The 22050-nt window shown below is 39.9% G+C and overlaps 1 long non-coding RNA gene across 3 annotated transcripts in view; it reads right to left on the bottom strand.

Moving 5' to 3' along the window:
• The window catches only part of LOC132375095 (uncharacterized), an 87881-nt gene that overhangs the window by 39861 nt on the left and 25970 nt on the right, over positions 1–22050 (bottom strand). For 2 of the 3 annotated variants that reach the window (XR_009505893.1, XR_009505895.1), the window contains exons 5-7: positions 19324–19444; positions 18135–18308; positions 16836–16953 (exon numbers count right to left, since the gene is read on the bottom strand). This is a non-coding gene — a long non-coding RNA (uncharacterized LOC132375095). The remainder of the gene's footprint in view (positions 1–16835; positions 16954–18134; positions 18309–19323; positions 19445–22050) is intronic. The other variant, XR_009505894.1, reaches the window with a different exon arrangement.

Genomic DNA, 22050 nt, shown 5'->3' with positions numbered 1-22050 from the left:
TAATAAAGCAAACTGAAGATGACTCAAAGAAATGGAAAGATACCCTGTGCTCTTCTGTTTTGTTTCTTTATTTGTTTGTTTGGCTGCACCACACAGCTTGTGGGATCTTAGTTCCCTGACCAGGGATCGAACCAGGGGCCCCAGCAGTGGGATCACCAAGTCCTAACCACTGAATGGCCAGGGAATTCCCATGCTCTTCAATTGGAAGAATTAATATTATTAAAATGCCCATACTACCCAAAACAATCTACAGATTTAATGTAATCCCTATTAAATTACCCATGACATTTTTCACAAAACTAGAACAAATAATGCTAAAATTAATATGGAAACATGAAAGACCCAGAATTGCCAAAGCAATCCTGAAGAAAAAGAACAAAGCAGGAGGCATAACCCTAACAGACTTCAGATAATATTACAAAGTTACAGTAATTGAAACAGCATGGTATTGGCACAAAAACAAACATATGAGTCTATGGAACAGAATAGAAAGCCCTGAAATAAACCCACATACTTACAGTCAATGCGTCTTTGACAAAGGAGGCAAAGATATACAATGGGAAAAAGATAGTCTCTGCAAATGGTGTTGGGAAAGCTGGACAGCCGTATATAAACCAATGAAGCTAGAACACACCCTCTCACCAAACACAAAAATAAACTCAAAATGGCTTAAAGACTTAAACATAAGATATGACACCATAAAACTCCTAGAAGTGACCATAGGCAAAAGTCTGACATAAATTGTACCAATGTTTTCTTAGGTCAGTCTCCCAAGGCAAAAGATATAAAAACAAACAAATGGGACCTAATCAAACTTACAATCTTTTAGACAGCAAAGGAAACCATAAACAACATGAAAAGACAACCTTCAGAATGGGAGAAAATATTTTCAAATGATGAGACTGACAAGGGCTTAATTTCCAAGTATATATAAGCAGCTCATACAACTCAACAACAAAAAAACAAAAACAACCCAATCAAAAATGGGCAGAAGACCTAAATAGACATTTCTCCAAATAAGATATACAGGTGGCCAATATGCACATAAAGAGATACTCAGCACAGCTATTGAATGTAAGTCAAAACTACAATGACATGACCTCACACCAGTCAGAATGGCCACCATTAAAAAGTTTACAAATAACAAATGCTGGAGAAGGTGTGTAGAAAAAGGAACCCTCCCACGCTGTTGGTCGGAATGTAAGTTGGTGCAGCCACTGTGGAAAACCATACAGAGGTTCCTCTGAAAACTAAAATTAGAATTACCATATGTCCAGCAATCCCATTCCTGGGCATATATCCAGACAAAACTATAATGCAAAAAGATACATGCACCTCTATGCCCATAGAAGCACTACTTACTTACAAACGCCAAGACATGGCATGACTTAAATGTCCATCGAGAGATGAATGGATAAAGACGTGATAAATATATACAACGGAATACTACTCAGCCATAAAGAACAATGAAATAATGCCATTTGCAGCAACATGGATGCAACTACAGATTATCGTACAATGTGAAGTAAGGCAGTAAGAGAAAGACAAACACCATATGATATCACTTACATGTCGAATCTAAACTATGGCACAAATAAACCTATCAGTGAAACAGAAACAGAATCACGGACATAGAACAGACTGTTGGAGGCCAAAGTAAAGGGGTTGGGAGAGCAATGGAGTGGGAGGTTGGGGTTAGGAGGCATAAGTTTTTATATAGAGAATGGATAAACAACAAGTTCCTACTATATAGCACAGACAACTATACTCAGTATCCTACAATAAACCAAAATGGAAAAGAATACATAAAAAGGATTATTATATATATGTATAGGTGAATCACTTTGCAGTACAGAACAAATTAACACAACACTGTAAATCAACTATACTTCAAAAGAAATATTGATAAAAAAGAAGAAGATGAAAAGAAAAGGGGACAGTTTAAGAGACCTCTGGGACAAGAAGCAAGAAGAACTACAATCCTGCAGCCTATGGAACGAAAACCACATTCACAGAAAGATAGACAAAATGAAAAGTCAGAGGACTATATACCAGATGAAGGAACAAGATAAAACGCCAGAAAAACAACTAAATGAACTGGAATAGGCAACCTTCCAGAAAAAGAATTCAGAATAATGATAGTGAAGATGATCCAGGACCTCAGAAAAAGAATGGAGGCAAAGATTGAGAAGATGCAAGAAATGTTTAACAAAGATCTAGAAGAATTAAAGAACAAACAAACAGAGATGAACAATACAATAACTGAAATGAAAACTACACTAGAAGGAATCAATAGCAGAATAACTGAGGCAGAAGAACGGATAAGTGACCTGGAAGACACAACGGTGGAAATAACTGCTGCAGAACAGAATAAAAAAAAAAGAATGAAGGGAAATAAAGACAGCCTAAGAAACATCTGGGACAACATTAAACGCACCAACTTTCGCATTACAGGGGTCCCAGAAGGAGAAGAGAGAGAGAAAGGATGTGAGAAAATATTTGAAGAGATTGTAGCCAAAAACTTCCCTAACATGGGAAAGGAAATAGCTTCCCAAGTCCAGGAAGTGCAGAGTCTCAGGCAGGATAAACACACCAAGACACATAGTAATTAAATGGATAAAAATTAAAGACAAAGCAAAATTATTGGGGTGTGATGAACTGGGAGATTCGGATTGACATATATACACTAATTTGTATAAAACAGATAACTAATTAGAACCTGCTGTATAAAAAAAATAAAATAAAATTCCAAAAAAGAAAAAAAAGACCTCTGGGATAACATCAAACACACTAACATTCACATTATAGGGGGTCCCAAAATGAAGAGAGAGAGAAAGGGCCCATGAAAATATTTGAAGAGAGATTAGCTGAAAACTTCCTTAATGTGTGAAAGGAAAAAGTAGCCCAAGTCCAAGAAATGCAGAGTCCCATACAGGATTAACCCAAGGAGGAACATGCCGAGACACGTAGTAATGAAGTTGAAAAAAATAAAAATAAAGATAAGAGAATATATTAGAAGCAATGAGGGAAAAGCAACAAATAACATAAAAGGGAACGCCCATAATGCTATCAGCTGATTTTTCAGCAGAAACTCTGCAGGCCAGAAGTGAGTGGCATGATATATTTAAAGTGATGAAAGGGAAAAACCTACAACCAAGAAGACTGTGCAGCAAGGCTCTCATTCAGATTTGACAGAGAAATCAAAAGCTTTACAGACAAGTGAAAGCTAAAAGAATTCAGAAAGACCAAACCAGATTTACAGCAAATGTTAAAGGCACTTCTCTAGGTGGAAAAAAATGGCCACTACTGGTAGCAAGGAAATTAAAAATGGGAAGGCTCATTGGTAAAGGCAAAGATACAGTAAAGGTAGGAAATCATCCACACGCAATCTAGTAGGGAGGTTAAAAGACAAAAGTAACAAGATCATCTATATAAAAAATAAGAAGTTAAGGGATACACAAAACAATTAGATGTAAAATATGATATCCAAAAGAGTGATTGTGAGAGGAGGTGAGTATGAATGCAGGATATTTAAGATGCATTTGAAAAATAAGAGATCAGCCACTTAAGACAATCATGTATATATAGAGAATACTATATCAAATCCTCATGGTAACCTAAAACCAAAAATTTATAATAGATGTACAGACACAGGCGAAAAAAGGAATCCAAACACAGCGCTAAAGAACATCATCAAATCACAAGATAACAAAAGAGGAAAGGGGAAAAAAACACCTACAAAAAACAAATCCAAAACAATTAACAAAATGTCAATAAGAACATACATATTGATAATTACCTTCAATGTAAACAGATTAATTGCTCCAACCAAAAGACAAAGACTGGCTAGATGGATACAAAAACAGGAACCGGATATACACTTTCTAAAAGAGACCCACTTCAGATATAGAGACAGATACAGAATGAAAGTGACGGGTTGGAAAAATTATTCCCTGCAAGTGGAAATCAAAAGAAAGCTGGAGTAACAATGCTTATATCAGAAAAAATAGACTTTAAAATAAAGACTGTTACAAGAGACAAAGAAGGATACTACATAATAATCAACGGCTCAATCCAAGAAAAAGATATAAGAATTGTAAATATATGTACCCAACACAGAAGCAACTCAATATATAAGGCAAATGTTAACACATATAAAAGAAGAAATTGACAGTAACACATTATTAGGGGATTATAACAACCAACTTATATCAACAGACAGATCGCCAAGACAGAAAATCAATGAGGAAACACAGGCCTTAGATGACACATTAGACCAGATGGACTTAGATAATATTTATAGAGCATTCTGTCTGAAAGCAGCAGAATGCACATTCTCTTCAAGTGCAACATTCTCCAGGATAGATCACATGCTAGGCCACAAAGCAAGCCTTAGCAAATTTAAGAAAACTGAAATCACATCAAGCACCATTTCCAACCACAACACTATGAGATTAGAAATCAACAACAAGAAAAAAAACTGTAGGGGATATTGGTTCAAGATGGCAGAGTAGAAGGACATGCTCTCACTCCCTCTTTTGAGAACACTGGAATCACAACTAACTGCTGAACATTCATCGGCAGGAAGACACTGGAACTCACCAAAAAAGATACCCCACATGCAAAGACAAGGAGAAGTCGCAAGGAGACAGTAGGAGGGGTGCTATCACAATAAAATCAAACCCCATAACTGCTGGGTGGGTGATTCACAAACTGGAGAATACTTATACCACAGAAGTCCACCCACTGGAGTGAAGGTTCTGAGCCACACGCCAGGCTTCCCAACCTGGGGGTCTGGCAACAGGAGGAGAAATTCCTAGAGAATCAGACTTTGAAGGTTAGTGGGATTTGATTGCAGGATTTTGGCAGGACTGGGGGAAACAGAGACTCCACTTTTGGACGGCACACACAAAGTAGTGTGCACATCGGGACCCAGGGGAAGGAGCAGTGACCCCATAGGAGACTGAACCAGACCTATGTGCTAGTGTTGGAGGGTCTCCTGCAGAGGCGGGGGGCAGATGTGGCTCACCAAGGGACAAGGACACTGGCAGCAGAAGTTCTGGGAAGTACTCCTTGGCATGAGCCCTCCCAGGGTCTGCCATTAGTCCCACCAAAAAGCCCAGGTAGGCTCCAGTGTTGGGTTGCCTCAGGCCAAACAACCAACAGGGAGGGAACCCAGCCCCACCCATCAGCAGACAAGCTGATTAAAGTTTTACTGAGCTCTGCCCACCAGAGCAACAGCCAGCTCTACCCACCACCACTCCCTCCCATCAGGAAACTTCCACAAGCCTCTTAGATAGCCTCATCCACCAGAGGGCAGACAGCAGAAGCAAGAAGAACTACAATCCTGCAGCCTGTGGAAAAAACCCACATTCACAGAAAGATAGACAAGATGAAAAGACAGAGGGGCTATGTACCAGATGAAGGAACAAGGTAAACCCCAGAAAAGCAGCTAAATGAAATGGAGATAGGTAAACTACCAGAAAAAAAATTCAGAATAATGATAGTGAAGATGGTCCAGGACCTCGGAAAAAGAATGGAGGCAAAGATCGGGAAGATGCAAGAAATGTTTAACAAAGATCTAGAAGAATTAAAGAACAAAGAAAGAGAGATGAACAATACAATAACTGAAATGAAAACTACACTAGAATGTATCAATAGCAGAAGAACTGAGGCAGAAGAACGGATAAGTGACCTGGAAGACAGAATGGTGGAATTCACTGCAGTGGAACAGAATAAAGAAAAAAGAATGAAAAGAAATGAAGACAGCCTAAGAGACCTCTGGGACAGCATTAAATGCAACAACATTCGCATTCTAGGGGTCCCAGAAGGAGGAGAGAGAGAGAAAGGACCCGAGAAAATATTTGAAGAGATTATAGTCGAAAATTTCCCTAACATGGGAAAGGAAATAGCCACTCAAGTCCAGGAAGCGCAGAGAGTCCCATACAGGATAAACCCAAGGAGAAACATGCCTAGACACACAGTAAACAAATTGGCAAAAATTAAAGACAAAGAAAAATTATTGAAACCAGCAAAGGAAAAATGACAAATAACATACAAGGGAACTCCCATAAGGATAATAGCTGATTTCTCAGCAGAAACTCTACAAGCCAGAAGGGAGTGGCATGATATACTTAAAGTGATGAAAGAGAAGAACCTACAACCAAGATTACTCTACCCAGAAAGGATCTCATTCACATTTGATGGAGAAATCAAAAGCTTTACAGACAAGCAAAAACTAAGAGAATTCAGCACCACCAAACCAGCTCTACAACAAATGCTACAGGAACTTCTCTGAGTGGGAAACACAAGAGAAGAAAATGATCTACAACAACAAACCCAAAACAATTAAGAAAATGGTAATTGGAACATACATATCAATAATTACCTTAAACGTCAATGGATTAAATGCTCCAACCAAAAGACACAGGCTTGCTGAATGGATACAAAAACAACACCCATATATATGCTGTCTACAAGAGACCCACTTCAGACCTAGGGACACATACAGACTGAAAGTGAGGGGATGGAAAAAGATATTCCATGCAAATGGAAATCAAAAGAAAACTGGAGTAGCAATACTCATATCAGACAAAATAGACTGTAAAATAGAGAATGTTACAAGAGACAAGGAAGGACACTATGTAATGATCAAGGGATCAATCCAAGAAGAAGATATAACAATTATAAATATATATGCACCCAACATAGGAGCACCTCAGTACATAAGGCAACTGTTAACAATCCTAAAAGAGGAAATCGACAGTAACACAATAACAGTGGGGGACTTTAACACCTCACTTACACCAATGGACAGATCATCCAAACAGAAAATTAATAAGGAAACCCAAGCTTTAAATGACGCAATAGACCAGAGAGATTTAATTGATATTTATAGGACATTCCATCCAAAAACAGCAGATTACACTTTCTTCTCAAGTGTGCACAGAACATTCTCCAGGATAGATCACATCTTGGGTCACAAATCAAGCCTCAGTAAATTTAAGAAAATTGAAATCATATCAAGCATCTCTTCTGACCACAAGGCTATGAGATTAGAAATCAATTACAGGGAAAAAAGTAAAAAGCACAAACACACGGAGACTAAACAATATGTTACTAAATAACCAAGAGATCACTGAAGAAATCAAAGAGGAAATCAAAAAAATACCTAGAGACAAATGACAATGAAAACATGAGAATCCAGAACCTATGGGATGCAGCAAAAGCTGCTTTAAGAGGGAAGTTTATAGCTATACAAGCCTTCCTCAAGAAACAAGAAAAACCTCAAATAAACAAACTAACGTTACACCTAAAGGAACTAGAGAAAGAAGAACAAACAAAACCCAAAGTTAGCAGAAGGAAAGAAATCATAAAGATCAGAGCAGAAATAAATGAAATAGAAATAAAGAAAACAATAGCAAAGATCAGTAAAACCAAAAGCTGGTTCTTTGAAAGGATAAACAAAATTGATAAACCATTAGCCAGACTCATCAAGAAAAAGAGGGAGAGGACTCAATCAATAAAATTAGAAATGAAAAAGGAGAAGTGACAACAGACACCACAGAAATACAAAGCATCATAAGAGACTACTATAAGAAACTCTATGCCAATAAAATGGAAAACCAGGAAGAAAGAGAAAATATGAACAGACCAATCACAAGTAATGAAATTAAAAGTGTGATTAAACATCTTCCAACAAACAAATGTCCAGGACCAGATGGCTTCACAGGCGAATTCTACCAAACATTTAGAGAAGAGCGAACACCCATCCTTCTCAAACTCTTCCAAAAAATTGCAGAGGAAGGAACACTCCCAAACTCATTCTATTAGGCCACCATCACCCTGATACCAAAACCAGACAAAGATAGTACAAAAAAATAAAATTACAGACCAATATCACTGATGAATACAGATGCAAAAACCCTCAACAAAATACTAGCAAACACAATCCAACAACACATTAAAAGGATCATACACCATGATCAAGTGGGATTTATCCCAGAGATGCAAGGATTCTTCACTATATGCAAATCAAACAACGTGATACACCATATTAACAAATTGAAGGAGAAAAACCATATGATCATCTCAATAGATGCAGAGAAAGCTTTTGACAAAATTCAATACCCATTTATGATAAAAACTCTCCAGAAAGTGGTCATAGAGGGAACCTACCTCAACATAATAAAGGCCATATATGACAAACCCACAGCAAACCTCCTTCTCAATGGTGAAAAAGTGAAAGCATTTCCTCTAAGATCAGGAACAAGACAAGGATGTCCACCCTTGCCGCTGTTATTCAACATAGTTTTGGAAATCCTAGCCACGGCAATCAGAGAAGAAAAAGAAATAAAAGTAATACAAATTGGAAAAGAAGAAGTAAAACTGTCACTGTTAGCAGATGACATGATATTATACATAAAGAATCCTAAAGATGCCACCAGAAAGCTACTAGAGCTAATCAACGAATTTGGTAAATCTGCAGGATACAAAATTAATGCACAGAAATCTCTTGCATTCCTATACACTAATGACCATCACAACAAAAAGAATAAAATACCTAGGAATAAACCTACCTAGGGAGACAAAAGACCTGTATGCAGAAAAGTATAAGACACTGATGAAAGAAATTAAAGATGATACCAACAGATGGAGAGATATACCTTGTTCTTGGATTGGAAGAATCAATATTGTGAAAATGAGTATACTACCCAAAGCAATCTACAGATTCAATGCAATCCCTATCAAATTACCAATGGCAGTTTTTACAGAACTAGAACAAAAAAATCTTAAAATTTGCATGGAAACACCAAAGACCCCGAATAGCCAAAGCAGTCTTGAGGGAAAAAAACGGAGCTGGAGGAATCAGATTCCCTGTCTTCAGACTATACTACAAAGCTACAGTAATCAAGACAGTATGGTACTTGCACAAAAACAGAAATATAGATCAATGGAACAGGATAGAAAGCCCAGAGAAAAACCAACGCACCTATGGACAACTAATCTATGACAATGGAGGCAAAGATATACAATGGAGAAAAGACCGTCTCTTCAATAAGTGGTGCTGGGAAAACTGGACAGCTATATGTAAAAGAATGAAATTAGAACACTCCCTAACACCATACACAAAAATAAACTCAAAATGGATTAGGGACCTAAATGTAAGCCCGGGCAGTATAAAATTCTTAGAGGAAAACATAGGAAGAACATTCTTTGACATAAATCACAGCAAGATCTTTTTTGACCCACCTCCTAGAGTAATAGAAATAAAAACAAAAATAAACAAATGGAATCTAATGAAACTTAAAAGCTTTTGCGCAGCAAAGGAAACCATAAACAAGATGAAAAGACAACCCTCGGAATGGGAGAAAATATTTGCAAATGAATCAACGGACAAAGGATTAATCTCCAAAATATATAATCAGCTCATGCATCTCAATATTAAAAAAACAAACAACCCAATCCAAAAATGGGCAGAAGACCTAAATAGACATTTCTCCAAAGAAGACATACAGATGGCCAAGAAGCACATGAAAAGCTGCTCAACATCACTAATTATTAGAGAAAAGCAAATCAAAACTACAATGAGGTACCACCTCACACCAGTTAGAATGGGCATCATCAGAAAATCTACAGACAACAAATGCTGGAGAGGGTGTGGAGAAAAGGGAACCCTCTTGCACTGTTGGTGGGAATGTAAATTGATACAGCCACTATGGAGAACAGTATGGAGGTTCCTTAAAAAATTAAAAATAGAATTACAATATGACCCAGCAATCCCACTACTGGGCATATACCCAGAGAAAACCATAATTCAAAAAGACACATGCACCCCAATGTTCATTGCAGCACTATTTACAATAGCCAGGTCATGGAAGGAACCTAAATGCCCATCGACAGACGAATGTATAAAGAAGTTATGGTACATATATACAATGGGATATTACTCAGCCATAAACAGGAACTAAACTGGGTCATTTGTAGAGACGTGGATACATCTAGAGACTGTCATACAGAGTGAAGGAAGTCAGAAAGAGAAAAACAAATATCATATATTAACGCATATATGTGGAACCTAGAAAATGGTACAGATGAACCGGTTTGCAGAGCAGAAATTGAGACACAGAAGTAGAGAAAAAACGTATGGACACCAAGGGGGGAAAGTGGCGGGGTGTGATGAATTGGACGATTGGGATTGACATGTATACAATGATGTGTATAAAATGGATGACTAATAAGAAAAAAAAAACTGTGAACAACACAAACACATGGAGGATAAACAATATGCTACTAAACAACCAAAGGATCACTGAAGAAATCAGAGGAAATCAAAATATATCTAGAGACAAATGATCCAACAAAAGCACAACAATCCAAAATCTATGGGACCCAGCAAAAGCAGTTTTAAGTGGGAAGTTTATAGCAATACACTCTTACCTCAGGAAAGAAGAAAAATCTCAAATAAACAACCTAATCTTACACCTAAAGCAACTAGAGAAAAAAGAACAAACAAAACCCAAAGAAAGTAGAAGGAAATAAATTATAAATATCAGAGCAGAAATAAGAAAAGATAAACAACATTGATAAACTTTTAGCCAGAATCGTCAAGAAAAAAAAGAGAGAGGGATCAAATCAATAAAATTAGAAATGAAAAAGGAGTAGTTACAACAGACATAGTAGAAATACAAAGGATTGTAAGACACTACTACAAGCAACTCTGCAACTATATGCCAATAAAATGGACAACCTAGAAGAAATGCACAAATTCTTAGAAGGATACAATCTCCCAAGACTGAAACAGGAAGAAATAGAAAATATGAACAGACCAATCAAAAGTAATGAAGTTGAATCTGTGATTTAAATACTCCCAAGAAAAAGTCCAGGGCCAGATGGCTTCACAGGTGAATTCTGTCAAACATTTAGAGAAGACTTAACACTAATCCTTCAGAAAATATTCCAAAAAATTGCAGATGAAGAAACACTCCCAATCTTACTCTATGAGGCCCCCTCAGGCTGATAAGAAAACCAGACAAAGATACCACAAAAAAGAAAATTACAGGCCAATATCACTGATGAACACAGATGCAAACACCCTCAACAAAATACGAGCAAACCCAATCCAACAATACATTGAAAGGATCATACACCATGATCAAGAGGGATTTATCCCAGGGATGCAAGGATTTTTCAATATACGCAAATCAGTCAGTGTGATACACCATATTAACAAATTGAAGAATAAAAACCATATGATCATCTCAATAGATGCAGAAAAAGCTTTTCACAAAATTCAACACCCATTTATGATAAAAACTCTCCAGAAAGTGGGCATAGAGGGAACATACCTCAACATGATAAAGGCCATGTACAACAAACGCACAGCTAACCTCATACTCAACAGTGAAAAGTTAAAGCATTCCCTTTAAGATCAGGAACAAGGCAAAGATGTCCATTGTCACCACTTTTATTCAACATAGTTTTGGACGTCCTAGCCACAGCAATCATAGAAGAAAAAGAAATAAAAGGAATCCAATCACTGTTTGCAGATGACATGATACTATACAAAGAAAATTCTAAAGATACTACCAGGAAACTACTAGAGCTCATCAATGATTTCAGTAAAGTTGTAGGATACAAAATCAACACACGGAAATCTGTTGCATTTCTATACACTAACAACAAAAGCTCAGAAAGGGAAATTAAGGAAACAATTTCATTTACCATCACATCAAAAATAATAAAATACCTAGCAATAAACCTACCCAAGGTGGTAAAAGAACTGTACTCAGAAAACTATAAGACTCTGATGAAAGAAATCAAAGATGACACAAACATTTGGAAAGATATACTGTGTTATTGGACTGGAAGAATCAATATTGTCAAAATGACTATACTACCCAGGGCAATCTACAGATTCAGTGCAATCCCTATCAAATTACCAATGGCATTTTTCACAGAACTAGAACAAAATATTTTTTAACTTGTATGGAGACAAAAAAGACCCTGAATAGCCAAAGGAATCTTGAGAAAGAAAAACAGAGCTAGAGGAATCAGGTGCCCTGACTTCAGACTATACTACAAAGCTACAGTCATCAAAACCGTATGGTAGTGGCACAAAAACAGACATATGGATCAATGGAAACGGATAGAAAGCTCAGAAATAAACCCACCCACCTTTGTGCAATTAATCTATGACAAAGGAGGCAAGATTATACAATGGAGAAAAGACAGTCTGTTCAATAAATAGTGCTGGGAAAACTGAACAGCTACATGTTAAAAAATGAAGTTAGAACATTCTTTAACACCATACACAAACATAAAAACCTACATGTAAGACCAGATACTATAAAACTCTTAGAGGAACACTCTTTGACATAAATCGCAGCAATATCTTTTTCAATACATCTCCTAGAGTAATGGAAATAAAAACAAAAATAAACAAATGGGACCTAATTAAACTCAAAAGCTTTTGCACAGCACAGGAAACCATAAGCAAAATGAAAATACAACCTCAGAATGGGAGAAAATATTTCCAAATGATGAGACTATCAAGGGATTAATCTCCAAAATTTACAAACAGCTCATGCAGCTCAATATCAAAAAAACAAGCAACCCAATAAAAAAATGGGCAGAAGACCTAAATAGACATTTCTCCAAAGAAGACATACAGATGGCCAAGAGACACATGAAAAGATGCTCAACGTCGCTAATTATTAGAGAAAAGCAAATCAAAACCCCAATGAAGTATCACCTCACACCGGTTAGAATGGGCATCATCAGAAAATATACAAACAACAGATTCTGGAAAGGGTGTGGAGACAAGGGAACCCTCCTTACACTGTTGGTGGGAATGTAAATTGATACAGCCACTATGCAGAACAGTATGGAAGTTCCTTAAGAAAGAAATAATAGAGCTACCATATGATCCAGCAATCTCACTCCTGGGCATATGTCCAGAGAAAAACATGGTTCGAAAGGATACATGCACCCCAGTGTTCACTGCAGCACTGTTTACAATAGCCAAGACATGGAAGCAAACTAAATGTCCATTGACAGATGAATGAATAAGAAGATGTGGTACATATATTCAATGGAATATAATTCAGCCATTAAAAGGAATGAAATAATGTTATTTGCAGCAACATGGATGGACCTGGAAATTCTTATACTAAGTGAAGTAAATCAGACAGAGAAAGACAATTATTATATATTGCTTACATGTGGAATCTAAAAATAATGATACAAATGAACTTATTTACGAAACAGAAACAGACTCACAGACTTAGAAAATGAACTTATGGTTACCAGAGGGGAGAAGAATGGGGTGGGAGGAGGGATAGATTGGGAGATTGGGATTGTCATGAACACACTGCAATATTTTAAAAACATAACCAACAAGACCTACCTACCATATAGCACAGGGAATTCTGCTCAATACTCTGTAATAACCTAAACCGGAATAGAATTTGAAAAAGAATAGATACCTGTATATATATAACTGAATCACTTTGCTGTACACCTGAAACTAACACAACATTGTTAATCAACTATACTCCAATATAAAATAAAAATTTTAAAAAGTAAAATAAAAACAAGGAATAAAAAAACCAAATCTATTACAACAAATTGGGCAACCTATAAGAAATGGACAAGTTTCTAAAACGTACAGCTCACCAAAACTGAATCAAGAAGAAATAGATATTCTGAACAAATTGATCACTAGAAGTGAAATAGAACCTGTAATTTAAAAAACTCCCTGGAAACAAAAGTCCAGGACTGGATGGCTTCACTGGGGAATTCTGCCAAACATGCAAAAAGAATGTATATCAATCCTTCTCAAACTTTTCCGAAAGATTGAAGAGGAGGGAACACTCCCAAAGTCATTCTATGAAGCCACCATCACGCTGATGCCAAAACCCGACAAAGACAATACCAAAATAGAAAATCACAGACCATATCTTTGATGAATATAGATGCAAAAATTCTCAAAAAAACATTAGCAAACTGAATCCAGCAACACATAAAAAAGATCATACACTATAATCAAGGTGGATTCATCCCAGGGTCACAAGGATCATTCAACATATGCAAATCAATCAATTTGATACACCACATCAACAAATGCAATGACAAAACCACACGATCATCTCAATAGACGCAGAAGAAGCATTTGACAAAATTCAACATCCATTCATGATATAAAAAAAAAAAACTCTTACGAAAGTGGGCATACAGGGAACATATCTCAACATAATAAAAGCTATTTAGGACAACCTTACAGCCAACATAATACTCAACAGTGAAATGTTTAAAAACTTCCTGCTAAAATCTAGAACAAGACAAGGAAGCCCACTCTCACCACTTCTACTAAACATAGTATTGGAAGTCCTAGTCACAGCAATCAGGTGAGAAAAAGAAAGAAAACGTATCCAAATTGGAAGGGAAGAGGTAAAATTGTCATTATACATAGATAATGTGACACTATGTTAGAAAATCCTAAAGACGCCACATAAAAACTACTAGAACTGAAAATCAAATTCAGCAATGTAGCAGGATATAAGATTAACATACAGAAATCTGTTGCATTTCTTTATGCTAACAATGAAAGGGAAGGGAAAGTAAAAAACAATCACTTTTAAAATCACATCAAAAAGAATGAAATGCTTAGGAATAAACCTGAAAAAGGAGGTGAAAGACATATGCTGAGAACTATAAAGCATTGATAAAGACAACAGAAGATGATTTAAAGAAATGGAAAGATATCCCATGCTCTTGCTCCACACAATGGAATACTACTCAGCCATAAAAAAGAATGGAATCATGCCATCTGCAGCAACATGGATGGACTAGAGATGATCATACTAAGTGAAGTAAGTCAGACAGAGAAAAATTCCATATAATATCACTTATATGTAGAATCTAAAGTATGATACAAATGAACTTATTTACAAAACCAAAACAGACTCATAGACATAAAAAACTAACTTATGGTTACCAAAGGGGAAAAGGGGTGGGGGAGGGATAAATTAGGGGTTTGGGATTAGCAGGTATAAACTACTATAAATTAAATAGATAAACAACAAGTCCTATTGTATAGCACGGGGAACTATATTCAATATATTGTAATAATCTACAATGGAAAAGAATAGGAAGAAAAAATATATATAGATATAAATGCATAACTGAATCACTTTGCTGTACACCGGACACTAACACAACATTGTAAATCAACTATACTTCAGTTAAAAACACAAAACCAAATAACTACCAACAAGTCCCTCTTCACAACACCAGATCAGTGTTTTCCATCATCTGAACGCAACTTCAAACTACACAAGTAAACTCAGATTTGTGACACCCAATCATTTCAGAGAAAATAATTTTTCTTTCCTGCAAGCCAGTGTTGTATAAGTTTTGGTATACTGTAAATCATCATGTTCATGTCCTACAGTAACCAGAGATTTCATAAACCACTTGCAACCCTAAAATAGGTGTTTGTTGTTGTTGTTTTTAGCTTTCTGTGAATGGAATTACTCATTAACACACTTATCCTTTTTGGATTTTTTTTTTTTTTTTTACTTTTTGCTTTTATGTACATTTTTAAGACTACAGTACACACAAATATATGAGTGTGATTTATTGCTATTTTCAGTAGATGGTAATTGAGGTGATGTTAGATGTGGTTTTTTCCTCCTGTTCTATGGGGAAAAGTTTGATGAAGAACCTATTAACATGGGCAGATTGTATGGGCTATTTTATCACGTATAAGAGAGCTGACCTTCAGACTAAGTCCATCATTAGTCACTCTGCCACCTGGGCCAGTGGAAGGGAACGTGGACACTGGAGTCAACAGACTTGGGTTTGAATCCTGACTGCACAGCTACCCCTGAGTGATCTGTGTCACCAACAAAGCCTCTGAGTCTTAAATGTCCTTGTCTATAGAACCAGGTATAATACTATTCTGCAGGATTTAAGATTTAATATGGTATTGCATGTGAAGAACAGGTTACTTGGAACCACTCTTACAAATATTGGCATTTGCTTCCCCTTTTGCTTATTTGTTCCATAAAGCTGGGCTGTTCAAACCTCCACATTATTTATTCTGCTAGCCAAAAGTTAGAATCACAAACTGCACTTAAACATACGAATATTGGGGCTTCCCTGGTGGCGCAGTGGTTGGGAGTCTGCCTGCCAATGCAGGGGATACGGGTTCGAGCCCTGGTCTGGGAAGCTCCCACATGCCACGGAGTGGCTGGGCCCGTGAGCCACAATTACTGAGCTTGCGCGTCTGGAGCCTGTGCTCCGCAACAAGAGAGGCCGCAATAGTGAGAGGCCCGCGCACCGCGATGAGGAGTGGCCCCCCGCTTGCCGCAACTAGAGAAAGCCCTCGCGCAGAAACGAAGACCCAGCACAGCCAAAAATAAATAAATGTATAAAAACATACGAATATTGCATTTCTTAAAAACAAACGTCTAATTCCAGCTGGTGTCAAACTCAATAGAACATTTGTCCTACATTTTCCCCAGCAACAAAGTTTGTTTCAATACCATCCGCAGCACACGGATATCCCAGGAATCTCAAGAATCCATCTAGAAGCCAATTCCTTTTGTCCCAGACCAAGGAGATGCAAAAGCAGCTAGAGAAGGAGCTTGAAAGCAGAGGAAAACATCTTGTCCATGGCACATGATTACCTTTAACAACCAGCTCCTGTTTCAAATTCAGCTTCCTCTGCCCTCAGCTGTAGCTCCCAAATAGCAACACAGTGGGGGTTAGGACCTCAATAGAACTTTTGTGGGGGCCACAAACATTTAGTTCACAAAATCTGCACTTACCTGGATCCCCCTGTCTTGCTGTCATCATCACAGCACCTTCAAGACCCTCACTGGACACTAGGGCCGGGAGGCCAAGAATGGTCCAGGGCACACCTCTCATACTCCAGGAGCTTACAGCCTAGTGGAGAGAAGATTGGGTACTTATTAAATACTTATTAATATCAACAGCTAGCTACCATTTACTGAGAACTTACTATATGGCACCCTTAGCACTACTTTAAATGCAAAGCCTGCACCAACTCACTTAATCCCCACGACAACTCTGAGATGATCACTGGCATTTTACAAATGAGGAACCTGAGTGAGGCACCGAGAGATTAAGAAGCTTACACAGACCTAATCAAATTTATAAGCTTTTGCACAGCAAAGGAAACCAGTGGAATGGAAGAAAGTATTTGCAAACACTGCAACTGACAAGGGCTTAATTTCCAAAAAATACAAACAGCTCACACAGCTCAATAACAAAAAAACAACCCAATCAAAAAATGAGCAGAAGACCTAAATAGACTTTTCTCTAAAAAAGACATACAGATGGCCAACAGGTTCATGGAAAAGATGTTCAACATCGCTAATTATTAGAGAAAGGCAAATCACAACTACAAAGGTGTATAATCTGACACTAGTCAGAATGGCCATCATCAAAAAGTCTACAAATAATAAATGCTGGATGGGTGTGGAGAAGAAGGAATCCTCCTACACTGTTGTTGGGAATGTAAATTTGTGCAGCCACTATGGAGAACAGAATGGAGTTTCCTTAATAAACTAAGAATACAGTTACCATATGATATGGTAATCCATATTTCCATATGGATTATGGTAATAATCCCACTCTTGGGCATATATCCGGAGAAAACTCTAATTTGAAAAGATACATACACCCCAATGCTCGTCACTGCACTATTTACAATAGTCAAGACATGGAAGCAACCTAAATGTTCATCAACAGATGAATGGATAAAGATGTGGTATATACACAACAGAATACTACTCAGCCTTAAAAAAGAATGAAATAATGTCATTTGCAGCAACATGCATGGACCTAGAGATGATCATACTAAGTGAAGTATAGTCAGACAGAGAAAGACAGTAATTCCATGATATCGCTTATATGTGGAATCTAACATATGATACAAATGAACTCATTTACAAAACAGAAACAGACTCACAGACATAGAGAACAAACTTATGGTTACCAAAGGGAAAGGGGGGATAAATTAGGAGTTTGGGATTAACTTTAAAAAACAAAAAAGAAGCTTGCACAGTCACAGACTTTGAAAATGATAAAGCCGGGATTCAAACCTTGCTCCATCTGTGGTCTTCTTACAACACGAAAGAGCACGGAAGTTCAGAGATGGACTTCTTGGCTCAGAGCCTGCCTCCACGGGCATGTTCCTCTATCACTCTGCGCCTGGACTTCTTCCTCGTGAAATGGGCATGATTGCCACCACATGGAACTGCTGCAGGAATTAAAGGCTACAGGTGAACGTGCTTGGTGAGTATCAACGTCCTTGGTGAGGACTGCAGACCACGGGGGCTTCTTTCTGCCCCAGAGGTAAGCGCTTTGGGAGTTCTAACAGCAGAAGTACACACTTGGTTGAGCTGATGGAAGGGAAGCCTGGGGTGCTGGGAGGGGGCTTCTGCAGGTGGCGGAGCAGGATTTTTTGCAGGAACAGGAAGTCAGGGAGATACTCTCCAGCAGGAGAGCTCCCGGGGAGGGGAGGAACGGTGGGAGCAAGGAGCGCCCAGTTGCTGTGGCTCTGCCCTGGTGTCAGTGCCCCACGGGGGCGCAGCTCAGGGGGAGAGGCTGGGCTCGGTGGGCCCACACCTGTTGGGCATCTGCGCTTGCGTGATCTGGGTGAGGTTGGGCAGCAACTGGCTCTGGACGGAGGGCAAAGCCCAGGCCCGTGTTCCCTGCAGCCCAGGAGCCAGGAGCTCATTAGAGGAGGGAAGGAGCAATTACCTGCAAACTTCAGAAGGCAAAAGACCCGAAGGAGCGGGGGCAGGGGGAGGGCGGTTCTCTACCTGGGGCCCCGGCAGCGTGCCAGGACGCAGAGGGGATGAAAGGAAGATGGAGACAGCTTCCGGGTCACTGGCTGATGTCAGGACGGGGTCAGTCAATCAACCAGGTGGCCCGGAAAGCTGGGGAGAGCGGCTTAGGCTTGATATGACCTGTAATGGGGAGCCCTGGGGAATCTGGAGCCAGGGAGGGGCAGGCTTCAGAGGGAGGAAGGGGCTGCTGGTAACTGGATGGGCGGGGCTTGAGCGGAGGGAAGGAAACCCCAGGGGTGGCTGTGCCCTCTATCCAGGGCGGTGCTGTCGGATAGAAATATAATGCCAAGCCCCTGTGTAATTTACAAGTGTCTGATAGCCCATTAGAAACAGCAAAAGAGGTGAAATTAATTCTGATTATATATTTAACCCAATATACCAGAAAGATTTATCATTTCTACGTGAAATCAATGTAAACCTCATTACTGAGATAACTCACATTTCTCTGGTGTTAAGTCTTCGAGGTCGGGAGTGTATCTCAGCCAGGACACAGGGATTCAGACTAGCCGCGTTCCTGGGGTCACAGGTGGCTCGTGGCTGCAGCATGGGACGGCGCGAGTCTGGACCGAGGAAAAGTTGGGGTGAAGTGGACTGCACATGTGGCCCTTCCCAGGTTTCCATCCTGTGCCCTTTTTAGCACTGCCACCGGCTGGAGGGCTGTGCTGTCCTTTGACCACGAGCCGTGAGCAAGGAAGTGCCCCTGGCCAGCCTCTTCTCTGCTCTGCAGAGCCCTGGGCCAGGCTGGCCTCCACTGCATACCCCGAGTTCAAAGTTAGCCCTGGATTTCTCAGGGGTAGCCCAAGAGAAAGGAGTTGTTTTTAGAAAGTTCACTTCTCTGAAGCGCTCCCATCTTCTGAGGGCTGGGGTGGGCTGAGGAAGTGGGTTTTGAGTCCGCGGTAGCTGCTCAAACCCCGTTAACGCGGGAGGTGGCGTTGGAGATTTGACTTGGGAGCTACAGCTGAGGGCAGAGGAGGCTAATTTATCAATAAAACTGGAGCTGGTTGTTACAGGTTACCAGGCGCCATGGATAAGAAGTTTTCCTCTGCTTTCAAGCTCCTCCTCTTAGCTGCTTTTGCATCTCCTTGATTTGGGAGAAAAAGAATTGGCTTCCAGGCGATTCTTTTACGTTCCTGGGATATTGGTGTGCTGGGGAGGGTATGAAACAAACTTTGGTGCTGGGCAACTCTGGGTTTGAGTTTCAGTGTTATGACCCCGAGAGAGCTGGGTCAACTTCCTGCCCCTCAGTTTCCTTATCTGCGACGTGGGAACAGGAGTACATATGATTGGAGGGTTTATTCAAAGGATAAAATGGGAGAGAAAGTGTGTGAAGCTCTTCACCTGGGACATGAGGGCTCCACAGATGGGAAATGATTTATGGGTCCCAATTACTGTCATGACCGTCGCTACTCATGGAGCAGGGCCTGGGCTGAGTTTGCAGTTTGGGTCGGGAGAAGCAACAGGAGAAGGATATGGGGGGACGAGGAGGGGTGCACGGAGGGATGTCTCCTTACCAAAGCCAGTCTGAAAGGGGGTCTCTGAGGGATGAAGGTGGAGCCAGAGGCCTCCAGATGGATAGGGCCTGAGTGCGGGAGGCCCGGGGGCTCGTCCTGGGCTGGCAGGCGAGCAGCTCTCCAGCCACAACTGTGAACTCTGTCTGGGGGTCATGTTCTTCCCCACAGGTTTCCAGCTCCACCTCCCACATCCAGAGTTACCCAAACATTTTCCAAACCAGCCTGACCCCTTTCTAATGTATTCCAGATGCACTTGCAAGAAATTGGAAAAATGCAGAGCCAAGTGGGAAGTTGCACGTTTAGAGCACCAGGTTGGGCCCAAAGATTTTGCCCAGTGGGTACCCGGCGCCAGGGGACGCGTTGCCTCCATTCTTCCTCCTCCCGCATCTCCCCCAGGAGAAGTCTTCCACAGCCCCTTCCCAGAGGTCCCATTTAGAGCTGCCCTTGGCGAGGTGGGGTTTGTCTTGGGCATGCACATTGACCCTCAGACCCATCAGTAGGGCTTGGGGTCACTCATTTTCTGAATATTTATTGAGCACCTACTATGATTTGCTTTATATATATTTTTTAATTGAGATAAAATTGACATGTAACATTGTATTCATTTCAGGGTACTCTATTGATGATTAATGATTTATAAAAACAGTTTTGATCTCACAAACTCCCTGAAAGGATCTAAAGGACCTCCCGGGGGTCCAGGGATCACACCTTGGGAACAATGTCTTTAAAGGAAAAGTACATGGGTTGATGAGAGCTTCAAACAAGGCAACATGACCCAGCTAGGGGACAAGACAGTAGATTAAAAAGGAGGACATGGGCAAAGCATGTACAAAGGCCCAGTGGTGAGGAATAGCATGATACCCTAGAGGCGCTGAAGGAAATACGAATTCTCTGTCTGGGGTATACCGGGGGCAGCTGCAAGTCACCCCACCCCTTAAATTCCTGTCACTAAAAATTTATCGAGTTGCTGTGACATGCCAAGTACAGAGCTCATCTCTTCCCTCTTGGAGCTGACAGTCTGGGAGAGGGACAGGATATGCTTATTCCTATCCAGCATTACTGTGATATGTGCAGTGATTGGGGTGCTGGGGTTGATACGTGTGTGTGCAGGAGGGGCACAAATGTCAGATTTGGAAAGTCAAGGTGGCAGGGAGGCTTAACTTCAGTCTTGAAGGGTGAGTAGGGGTGATCCAGGCGCAGGGGATGGTGTGTCTTTACCAAGCTGAAGGACAGCAGTTCTCAAAGGTCTGGAAGCAACAGACAGCATGGGCTTTGGTGGGAATGGGAAGGGTGCACCGTGGAGGGGTGGCGAGACTGGGAAGGGCGATGGCCATTCAGTGCAGTGTGCAGACCAGACCAGTCGACTCTGAGCTCTAAACCCACTGTGGTTTGTTTTAAGATCACAGGCTAAATTCTAAGCCATGACTCCGTATTTTGTGGGTAAGTCACTTTATCCCTTTGGACCAGGTTATAGAGGCTATACTGGTTGGAGTTTAGGAACACAGATTCTGGAGTCTGTCTGCCTGGGCTCAGATCCTAGGTCTGCTATAAACTACCTGTGTCACCTTGGATCAGTCACTCAACCTCTCTGTGACTTAGCTCCTCCTCCCTATAATAGGAATAATGCTAGTACCTACCACATATGATTACTGTAC

This window comes from Balaenoptera ricei, chromosome 11 (genome assembly GCF_028023285.1).
Source record: "Balaenoptera ricei isolate mBalRic1 chromosome 11, mBalRic1.hap2, whole genome shotgun sequence".
NCBI lineage: Eukaryota > Metazoa > Chordata > Mammalia > Artiodactyla > Balaenopteridae > Balaenoptera > Balaenoptera ricei.
The sequence above is the reverse complement of the archived record's forward strand: the minus strand, read 5'-3'. Positions and strand labels throughout refer to the sequence as shown.